This window comes from Ctenocephalides felis, unplaced genomic scaffold (assembly GCF_003426905.1).
Source record: "Ctenocephalides felis isolate EL2017-DRISC unplaced genomic scaffold, ASM342690v1 CF-g0.4_SCAFFOLD_01886, whole genome shotgun sequence".
Lineage (NCBI taxonomy): Eukaryota > Metazoa > Arthropoda > Insecta > Siphonaptera > Pulicidae > Ctenocephalides > Ctenocephalides felis.
The window spans coordinates 82350485-82359564 of record NW_020538040.1 but is presented as its reverse complement, the minus strand read 5'-3'; the positions used below and the strand labels follow the sequence as shown (position 1 = coordinate 82359564).

Here is a 9080-nt window from a genome sequence, read left to right as displayed (position 1 = left end):
CTTGTCCATAGTTCATACGATAGCGACATTATTCTAGACTAGTAATAAATATACGCCTTTTTTCTAAATTGTTAACCTATTACTTAATGACTTATAAAAAATTATAGTAAGAATATTATTTGCTTTTTTACGACCAGAGTACACCCCCCCCCCCAATGACGATGACGAGAAGAAATGATGTTGTTAAATCACGACAGCCGCCCCTTGTTGTAACAAACTATTAAGCGCAATGGTATCGTTCTATTATTTGTTGGTTTTAATTAGGACCTTGTCGAATTCTGATTCCACTTGTACTTCTAAGAGCCGTCAAGGCAGAAAAGCGTTTTGCGGTCCGAACAAGGCCCACTATACATCGTGGGACAAACAAAACAATCAATATTGTTGTTTCATAGATTGTGTTTGCGTCGGCACTTCCGCTCGGCTATTTAACATTTTAAATTCCACGAGCCTACTACACACGGGCAGCTGTTCGGCGCTCGCATGTGTTTCCGCGCCCGACATGCGCCTGGCCCCGACTCGGCGTTTTCCCCGCGACCGGCATTGCGCCCGAGCGAGACGGTTACATTTTCCGGTGATCGTCCCGATAGTGCATGTCCATTTCCACGACACGATCATGTGTTTTCACGGGTTCGGCGCCAGTCGCCCGCAATCGGCAGGATTCGTTCAGTAATAGTCGCCGAAGTCGGTGCACGCGTTCGATCGAACAATTGTTGGGAGTGACATTTGTTTTTGTTGAAACGCCGATTCAAATGTCTCGTACCGAGACGGGAGCACAACGGATGCAACGGGCCCTGTCGTTTACTCAACGAAGTGTATTGGTGACCATCGCAGCTTAGCCCTTAATCGCCATATTGCCATAATCAAGTCAAGTCGCCACTAGTACCCAGTAGTACTTCTGTTATCCGCTTAATAAGATACGTGTAGGTGGAAGGTGCTGCGCGTACGGCCGATGCGCATGACAACCGAATGCCCGGCTGTCGTATTTCTCGTGTACATGAGTCGCTTTGGTTTCGTATTGTAGGAACACGTACAGTTTTCAGTGTCACACAGATTATACAAGTGATACGGACGTAATACAATATATCGACATTGTAACAAACGGGAAAAAGGACGTTGACGACCGATCGATGATATCATTATTTTTCTGAATAGTTTAATTTTCATATACCCAACGGCCCAAACCTAGAAAAATAACCCATTCACACATCACATACTACATGTAAGTTCTTCTTATTAATTAATTATTAATAAAACTGGCATGATATATAGAGCACAGCATGCGAAATTAATTTAGCACAGGCTAATATAGTTTTAACCACTTTTACACACTAGCACTTGAATACTTTATTGTAGTTCATGCACTGATATATTGACTTTCCACGAAACATGTGTTATATCCGCAATGCAGTATTATATATTTGTCGGATGGACACATTAAGTGGACAGATTAGATAGTTGTAGATGAAAAAAATCAAAATAACCAAAGTGACACTGAGGGTTAAAAAACCATGTGCATTTTACTGCACAAGCACATGCTGTAGAGGTTAGATGCTTTTTTACATTCATTCAGACATTTAAATCAATTGCACACATTGATAAAGTGACATCATAGTTATATTAACGTAAATAACAAATTGATAGTACACTCACGTAGGAAATATCCGATATAGTGTACAACGGTGCGAACAACTAATTCATACCAAAGTGACTATCACTTCTGTGACTAATACAAACGCTACGAAATAATATTTTTAAATCTTAGCCTTTGATTATAAATATTATATATTCTGTTTGTGATGCATTAAAAAGGGCTGAAAAAACTGAATGAGTAATTTGAATAAATCACTATATATAAAATTAAAACTGCTTCAGTACCAATAACCATAAACTATTTCATTGTTTTATGTTATGTATAGTTTGCAATAGACATATTTATATATATTAGAATATTTACTATCTGACCTAGCAAGATTTGTTAAAAATGTAGATATGCAGTTTTTAATGTCGCACATTTTTATAATTAAATCATGTTATATTACTAAAGCAAAGCGCTCATGTATACGTAAATGTAAACAAATATATTTCTATCGACAGTTATTAATAATTCTGATAATATATGTGCTGTGGATAATGCACTATGTCAGAATGTGTGGAAGGTGCAATACATTGTATCTTTTAATATAGAAAAGGGTCTGTGTGTTACAACAAACTCGTCGGCATACTAACCAACCCACTAATACAAAGGCATAAACTAGGTTATGGAATTTTCATCCTATGCTTTTATGCCGTTTTTATACGAACTTTAGGACATGTGGCGTAATCTGCTTTTATTATATCCGACGGTCTTCCTCGCCGTAAAAACACCCTTCTCCTTCTCTTCAAATTACATTGGTATGATAAGGAAAATAGGGCAAAACGTCCCATACTAATAACGGGACGCAATTACATATGTGTTAATAAGTATATAATCTACGTTTGTTTTCGACGACGATATTGTTTTTGGAGTTGTCTTCGCTGTTTTTAATGTAATTTGAACTCCGAACACGTATTTATGTATCATTTACGAGTTGCAGGAGCTGCACGCACTGCGGCTTGAACGACACATACGTCTTTGTCTTATGTAAATATTTTATCAATGCACTTAAGATATTTGCGACTCCATTTTCGCAAAAATATGTTAACGCTTTTAGTACGCTTGTAGTATGATCGTTTTATTCACACTTATGCGAGCTCTCTACATACACCAACCTAATAAGTTATATATTACTGAAGTATAAATATGAACCTGATATATATATATATATATATATATATATATACGAGTATATATGCGCTACATCTATATATAAAGGTCTTGCGTCACAATGTACGGAAGTTCCATCGTCCTCACATCAGATGCCATGGATAGTTTTTATAATGTTCTTTCATAGTTTTTGTTTAATATTTGATAACCACAAATCTATCTTCATATATGTATGTTTTTATTCACTTTGTGTTTACGTCTTGGTGTCATCAGAGTTTTATTTGTATACTAAATTACTTCTTAATAAAATTTCTTCGATTTTTATAATCCGATGAGTTCGATCACGGCACCCGCTTGGTCCTGAAATATTTCCTGAAAAATCTTTCGCATTATATATATATATATATATATATATATATAGTCAACCCTTAGTTAGCGCGGTGCATGCGTACCGTGTAGTATGGCAACCGTGCTATAAAATACTACTACTACGTACAAGCCAATTGTAGCGCATTCTGTGGAAACTTGCTATCGCGTTGTATGGAAATGGTGCTATGAGAATCTAAGAAATACTACAAATCATTTTTTATGGTAGTATATGAAGACCAAGACGCAAAAGACATCATAAGTTATAAATTTTTATACCAATTTTTGATGGAACTTAGAAAAATCGGTAAGCGCTCAGCTGGCATTGCAAACGAAATCAGATCGAATCCCGAACAAATACTGCATACAGATATAAAAATCAGACTTGATAAATGGTTGATAAGAATTTTATGTGGTTACATGCAATACCAAAAACCAATAAAAAAATATAAATTGTTTTCAAGTAATAGAAGGGATTATAATAGGCAATAATAAACAAAATAAAAGAAACAACCAAACAAACAATTTTAAAGCATAATTTTTTTTAGAAAAAACAATGTTCTGTGAAAAAGTCATGGGACTAATTAATCCAGTAATGTACGCAGTTACTATATAAACTGGCAATGTTTATATAAATATTGAAACAAATAAAATAGTCGAGAATAAAACGTATATTTAAACTTTTTACAACCACATTGCCCGAGGAACTTATGACTGTCGAGTGAGATTCGTGTTATATAGAGTACAGTGTTATCGGAGGAATGTCGCATTTTCGTGCCCGCGTTGTATGAGAACTGTGTTACCAGAATGCCGTGTTAGCGGAGTGTTGACTGTTTATATTACACAGGATTATTCATGGATATAAATTCATTAAAATAACTTCTGAAATGTTATTTTTGTCAAATTTCAAATATATTACCTCACCATATAGCAGTATATTATTTGTTTTTATTGATAAATCTTTCATAAAGCACCATGCATATTGTAGTGCAATATAGTAAACAATATAAAATGAACTACTCTTACTAACAGTATAAACATGATCTTTAAATCGTCTTTTAAACATAAACTTTTCTATAAAATTGTCTTTACAAAGAAAATCTTAACGACCATATATATTTCTCATGGTCAGAAACGTGAATGTTATTTCCGATGTTATGAAAAAATATTATCAAATAATATTTTGCGAAAGATCGATAGTCCGATAGTCCTGAACAAATATGTGTCAAGCTCGAAATTTAATTATAGGTACTTCAGTAGTGCCGCATTAATAGAAATAAATTTAAAAAATACATTAAATATTTGTATAATACGCATAGTAAAACTGTGCGCTCAGTTTGCCAGAAGTTATTGATATCATTTTGCATTATGGATGACTATTTTATATCTATCGCATATACATGTTTACTTTTATTTATTATATAAATAAATGTTCACATTTTATTTAAAATTCACGTACATGTTCAATATTTGCTCTATCATTTGAATTACTCATAACAAAATTGCAACCCGCATTGTTAGACAAAAGTACATTCTCAAACTAATTTCACACGATGACTATGCAATACAAATTATTATACATTACAGATTAGAATAATATAGGTCTATTAAATTGTTAAATAACAATGCAATGTGTGTTTTTTTATCGTCATCTACAATTGCTGTCGTCTGAATAGTAGACTAAAATGGAGACATTTTAGTAAAATTTGTAAATGCTTTATGATAGGAGCTTTACGGAGTTTTGGGCGTTATTTTTGTAAATTGCCATATTTAGTATTACTCAATTTATTAATTTACAAAAAAATTCTACAGTATTAATATATGTTTTTATTGGAACTTGGGTTAGTTCTTATATCCAAAATAGAACTGGTGCTGCATTCCATACAGTAATGGTATCATAAGCACTGAATCTGTATAAATGCTTCTACCAATGATAAATACCATAGCAGAGTTTTGCTGTAAAAGATGACGTGACCTTAAAATCGCATTCTAGAACTTCCACTCTACCCAGTAACCTGACTAGCATTTGCTGATCAAATATATGAATGTGTGTTTAATCCTGAAAATGTCATGTGATGTTATTTACTTTATTTCTGTACATAGTACATTACAGCAATATTTTTTTAATTCGTTTTTGAAAAGCTTTATGACGTGAATCGCTGGAACAGTCTATTTCTAGATATAAGTTCTTTCATAACGGCAAAATAATGATTATTGATTTATTTAATACGAAATAATTTACGGGCTTTGGGGCTTTTGAGTCTGCCTTTTATGGTAAAGAATATTATAAAGCGGTTTCGATAAAGTATTCATAAAACCTCACTGACACACAGGGAATTATGCTTTAAAATAGGTAGCGCCTGTGAATTCTATGGAAGGCTTTTCTGTTGCACGTGCTCCAATCTTATGCATATGGCAATTTAATAAGTGACGGCTCAGATCGACAGCAAAAATAATTTTCTGAGCAAAGAAGGATTTATATACTTATTTTACATAAGGCTATATTGCCGATGAATTTTTTACTTGTTACATAATACATTTTCACATATATTTAAGACAAAGCTTTCTGGATTAATTTGCATAAATTGAATTTACTTTAACTATATAATAAAGTAGGTTATAATCGATCTTAGAAACATAACTCGATACACAAGTGTAACTATCTGCATATGAAATAGGTCATTTATTTGCGATATGAGTTTCTTATGAACTAGAATTTTCAGAATCAATAACTCATATTCTTGTAGAGCTTTAAATCACTATAACTGCGTGCATTATTCCACTTGGCTTTTGAACAACTTATATACAACTCCTTCGTGATTTTATTTCATTTTTCATTTTAAATTACATACAGTCGAATCGATTGTTATTGCATATATGGTTTCTATACATTATAGACATATTTGTTTGAAAAATTTTATTGCATTTTTTGGTACTAGTTTAATCGGAATCATAAACTTGTCAGATGAACTAATTAATATTTATATCAGCTATATGTGTTGAAAATATAATTCTTTGTATTTTACGTTAAATACACACACTTCTACAATTACATGTCGTATCAAATATCTACTGTATATATTTTCTTTTGTAAACTGTTAAACGATACCAGAACAATATACCTCATGTATGATATGGAACACCTTATACGTTTGTAAACATAATAGCGTCATATATAAAATTGTTATAAGAATTTTTTTAATTGTTCTTAAAGAATATGGCATAAAATACTTTTATCTTTTTTGTCCAGCTAGATTCACCGTCTAACTACGTCAATACTTTTATTTTACATTTTCTATTATTCACCATTTTATTTGCAATAATATAAATAAATACAAAACTCCTTAATAGTTTCTTTCATAATAATAACAGCACACACCCCCAGGAACGGTTGTGGCATAAAAATAGGTTAAAAAACAATAGGTATAAACACCAAAATAACTTTTCTATCAGGAACGACTTTATTGGCAGAAATATTTAACACTATACAACATAATCAATGTAATAATATATCAAGATAATAATAAATGTGTAACAATATATAATAAAACATAATTATTTATTTATTTATTTTATTTTATTTTATTTATTATTTACAGAGTTATAGTAATCGCAAAAAATCGAAAATGGAACTTTTTATATATCTTCACGTTTCAGAGGTTTTTGAATATTTTGGCATACCTTAGAAATAAATGGATTTGTGTGTGTGTATTTGAATACCGATTTTCGTCAGGATTTCAATGATTCAAAAAAACATTCGATTCTTGTTTATAAGGAGACGTGCTGATTATTTTTTGGTCAAGGTAGTTGCAGCTGTTTTGAAATACGGGCTGGGGTAAAAAGTGCCAAAGATGACAATTCAGTTTTTGAGAGAACGGAGCGTCCGACTTGAACAATTCAAATAACATTTTACTTGTATTGACAAAATGCAAAACTGATCAAATTTTAGGTCTAGCGCTTACGGAGATTCAAGGAAAAAAGTAAAAATATATGCCATTTAGCGGTCAAAAATGATCATTATAGACATATATGCATCACATTATCAGTTATTTTATAGATATTTTAATAATGAGCATTTTGTTTACATTTCTGTAGGTTCTGTACCAATCTTTATCCGTTAGACTGCGATGCGACGCTTACACGTTTTGTTAGTTTTTCTCCTACACAACCACGCAGGACGATTGCTTTGAAAAAGTTTCAAAATATAAAAAAAATGAATTTTTCCAAAAATTCCATTTTTTTTTTAAAAATCTTCAAAAATTCTCCCGTTTAGCTGTTATGACGACTGTCACTACAGTACCTGCCACAATCGTACCCAGTCTCCTCTACTTTCGATATACATATTATATTTTGTTGTCATATATAATTGAGGATTTTTCTTCATTAGCATAGCTTTTACAATTTCTAATAACATTTTGCTTATAAAATGTAATGAAAATGCAATTAAGACGTTTTGTCTGGCCTTCAACATAACATTAGGGCGTATGTATATTTGTACCACGTTTTACATATTCTCCGCAGCTCGCCTCTCGCCGGTCAGATATACTATGGTACTGTAATTCTGCTTGTAATATACGTGTAGCACAAGCTGTAGTATCTAGCTCAAACTGTCCTAATAGATTGTATTTTCAAAAGGATTAACATCAACAAAGCACTATTTTTATGAATAGAATTCCATGGATATATTCCATGTTCTATTCTAGCACTGTTATTAACTTCCCGTAGGGCAAGTTATAGTAATCGCAAAAAAATCGAAAATGAGAATTTTTATATATCTTTACGTTTCAAAGGTTTCTGGACATTTTGGCATACCTTAGAAAAAATGGATGTATGTGTGTGTGTGTGTGTGTGTGTATGTGTGTGTGTGTGTGTGTATGTGTGTGTGTATGTATGTACGTGTGTGTATGTATGTGCGGATACAAATTTTCGTCGACGATTTCGGGAACACGGATCAACCGATTTGAATAATTCAAAAAACATTCGATTCGTATTGATAAGGAGACGTGCTGATTAGTTTTTGGCGAAGGCAGGTCTAGCCGTTCCGAAGATACGGGGCAAAAAGTGCCAAAAACGGTAACTCAGTTTTTAAGAGAACGGAGCGTCCGATTTAAATAATTCAAAAAACATTTCACTTGTATTGACAAGATGAAGAATCGATAAAATTTTCATAAAGGTAGGTCTAGCGGTTTCGGAGATATGGAGGAAAAAGTAAAAAAATGAGCCATTGGGCGGTCAAAAATGTTCATTAGACATATGCACATCAAATTATCAGATATTTTATAGAGATTTTAACAATAAGTATACATTTTGTTAACATTCCTATGGGTTCCGTACCAATGCTTATGCGTTAGACAACGACGCGGCGCTTACGCGCTTTATATTTTGTCCCTATGCAGTTAAATCAGTACGATTGCTTTGAAAAAAAAGTTCAGATCTTCCACAATATGTCAAAATAGAAAGTTAAAAAAAAATTTTTTTTTCAAAAAAAAATATTAAATTTTTTTTTTTTTTCAAAAAAAAGTAATTTTTTGTCCATATATATAGTTTCTCAAAAATCTTATTTTTTCAAAGTACATTTTTTTCAAAAATGTTAATCGTTTTTAAAAAATTAGTAATATTTGGTACGGGAAGTTCCAGCAATTTGCCTTAAGGCATGATGCCTTAATTGCCTTAAGACAGAATTCCACTTACAGCTAGTTTTATAATTGAATTTAAAACTTGTGCATCGGGTTTGGATAGTAGTAAATGATGTACGTACTTATACCGAGTGACTTCATATTTGTAGTTATATGATGAACAGTATATACACGGTTAACTAGTAATAACTTCAAATTTTTTACTGTTCAATAATAAAAAAACTAGCTGTAAGTGGAATTCTGTCTTAAGGCAATTAAGGCATCGTGCCTTGAGGCAAATTGCTGGAACTTCCCGTACCAAAAATTATTATTTTTTTAAAAACGATTAACATTTT

At 32.2% G+C, this 9080-nt stretch overlaps 1 protein-coding gene across 1 annotated transcript in view; it reads left to right on the top strand.

Annotated features, from left to right (window-relative positions):
- Positions 1-1049: 1049 nt before the first annotated feature.
- LOC113378721 (complexin) overlaps positions 1050-9080 on the top strand; it is a 548906-nt gene continuing 540875 nt past the window's right edge. Inside the window, exon 1 of the mRNA XM_026619288.1 lies at positions 1050-1219. The gene's annotated coding sequence lies outside the window, so the exon portion shown is untranslated. The remainder of the gene's footprint in view (positions 1220-9080) is intronic.